At 29.5% G+C, this 2,698-nt stretch overlaps 1 non-coding gene across 1 annotated transcript; it reads right to left on the reverse strand.

Annotated features, from left to right (window-relative positions):
• Positions 1–1,993: 1,993 nt before the first annotated feature.
• TRNAY-AUA lies at positions 1,994–2,066 on the reverse strand. The gene has a single exon. It is a non-coding gene; the product is annotated as a tRNA-Tyr (tRNA).
• Between the last annotated feature and the right edge of the window lie 632 nt (positions 2,067–2,698).

The following is a 2,698-nucleotide window of genomic DNA, read 5'->3' on the forward strand; positions in this document are numbered from 1 at the left end:
ATGTATTGGATTATGAAATTATGTGCCTATATGATATATTTTGTTTTTAGGCAATACGACTCCATTGGGGATCGAACGCAAAATTTCTAGTTTTATAGACCAGCACCTTATCCATTGGGCCATGGAATCTTGATGTTAAACAAAACACTTTCAAGCGAACGTAAAAAAGTATAACAATTGTCATGGTTATCAAATTCTAATTTGTAAATATTGTGTGACTACAATGTTTGAATGGAACTTGTGAATACAAAACAAGGTAATCAATTATATATATGTTAACATTGTTGTGTGTTCGTAGTATACAAATTGTGAATTTTTTAAAGGTAAATTGTTAGAATTTGGACGCCGTTCCACCTTGCAATGTAAACCTGAATCCATAGAATAATTTCCCATTCTCTATCATATTTGTGAACATTTGGAAGACCCGAGTGTGTTTGTCCTAAATGACACAGTTTTGAATTTATGTATTGGACTATAAAATTATGTGCTTATATGACACATTATGTTTTTAGGCAATACGACTCGACCAGCACCTTATCCATTGGGCCATGGTGTCTTGATGTTAAACAAGACACTTTCAAGCGAAAGTAAAAAAAGAATAACAACTGTCTTGGTTATCAAATCCTAATTTGTTAGTATTATGTGACTACAAATCTACAATATTTGAAAGAAACTTGTGAATACAAAACAAGGTAATCAATTGCATATATGTTAACATTGTGTGTTCGTAGTTTACAAATTGTGAATTTTTAAAAGATAAATTGTAAATATTTAGTATGTAAATTCTGAACATTTCGATGCGGATCCGACCTGCAATGTATACCCGAATCCATAGAATAATTTGTTATTCTCTATTGTATTTATGAATTTAAAAGTTAAACGATGTTATTTTGAATTTTAATTTTGACGATAGTTTAATATTTTATGTAATTTATGTCCTAAATTATGGGCACAAACACAAGATCTCAAATACCGTAGACCAGCTCCTTATCCATTGGACTATAGAATCTTAATGTTAAATAAGATACTTTCAATCGAAAGTAAAAAAACATAACAAATGTCATGGTTATCAAAAACAAGGTAATCAATTACATATATGTTAACATTGTGTGTTCGTAGTATTCAAATTGTGAATTTTTTAAAGTTAATTATGTATTAGATTACGAAATTATGTGCCTATATGACATATTTAGTTTTTAGGCAATACGACTCCACAGGGGATTGATCCCAGAATCCCTGGTTTCGTAAATTAACACCTTATCTATTGGGCCATGGAGTCTTGATGTTAAACAAGACATTTTCAAGCGAACTTAAAAAAGTATAACAACTGCCATGGTTATAAAATTCTAATTTGTAAATATTGTGTGACTACAATGTTTGAATGGAACTTGTGAATACAAAACAAGGTAATCAATTAAATATATGTCAACATTGTTGTGTGTTCGTAGTATACAAATTGTGAATTTTTTAAAGGTAAATTGTAAATATTTATTATGTAAATTTTGAACATTTTGATGCAGATCCGACCTGCAATGTGTACCCGAATCCATAGAATAATTTGTTATTCTCAATCATTTTTATGAATTTAAAAGTTAAACGATGAAATTTTGCATTTTAATTTTGACGATAGTTCAATATCTTACGTAATTTATGTCCTAAATTATGAAACTGGGGCTCAAACCTAAGATCTCAAGTACCGTAGACCAGCTCCTTATCCATTGGGCTATAGAATCTTAATGTTAAATATGATACTTTCAATCGAAGGTAAAAAAAAAAAACAGAACAACTGTCATGGTTATCAAATTCTAATTTGTAAATTTTGTGTGACTACAATGTTTGAATGGAACTTGTGAATACAAAAAGTTAATAAATTACATATATGTTAACATTGTGTGTTCGTAGTATACAAATTGTGAATTTTTTAAAGGTAAATTATGTATTGGATTATTATGAAATTATGTGCCTATATGACATTTTTTGTTTTTAGGCAATACGACTCCATTGGGGATCGAACGCAAAATCTCTGGTTTTATAGACCAACACCTTATCCATTGGGCCATGGAATCTTGATGTTAAACAAAACACTTTCAAGCGAACGTAAAAAAGTATAACAACTGTCATGATTATCAAATTCTAATTTGTAAATATTGTGTGACTACAATGTTTGAATGGAACTTGTGAATACAAAATAAGGTAATCAATTATATATATGTTAACATTGTCTGTTCGTAGTATACAAATTGTGAATTTTTTAAGGGTAAATTGTTAGAATTTGGACGCCGATCCACCTTGCAATGTAAACCTGAATCCATAGAATAATTTCCCATTCTTTATCATATTTGTGAACATTTGGAAGACCCGAGTCTGTTTGTCCTAAATGACACAGTTTTGAATTTAAGTTAAGTATTGGATTATGAAATTATGTGCTTATATGACATATTTTATTTTTAGGCAATACGACTCGACCAGCACCTTATCCATTGGGCCATGGAGTCTTGATGTTAAACAAGACACTTTCAAGCTAAAGTAAAAAAAGAATAACAACTGTCTTGGTTATCAAATCTTAATTTGTTAATATTGTGTGACTACAAATCTACAATATTTGAAAGAAACTTGTGAATACAAAACAAGGTAATCAATTGCATATATGTTAACATTGTGTGTTCGTAGTTTACAAATTGTGAATTTTTAAAAGATA

The sequence above is a fragment of the Ipomoea nil genome, unplaced genomic scaffold, assembly GCF_001879475.1.
Source record: "Ipomoea nil cultivar Tokyo-kokei standard unplaced genomic scaffold, Asagao_1.1 scaffold0114, whole genome shotgun sequence".
NCBI lineage: Eukaryota > Viridiplantae > Streptophyta > Magnoliopsida > Solanales > Convolvulaceae > Ipomoea > Ipomoea nil.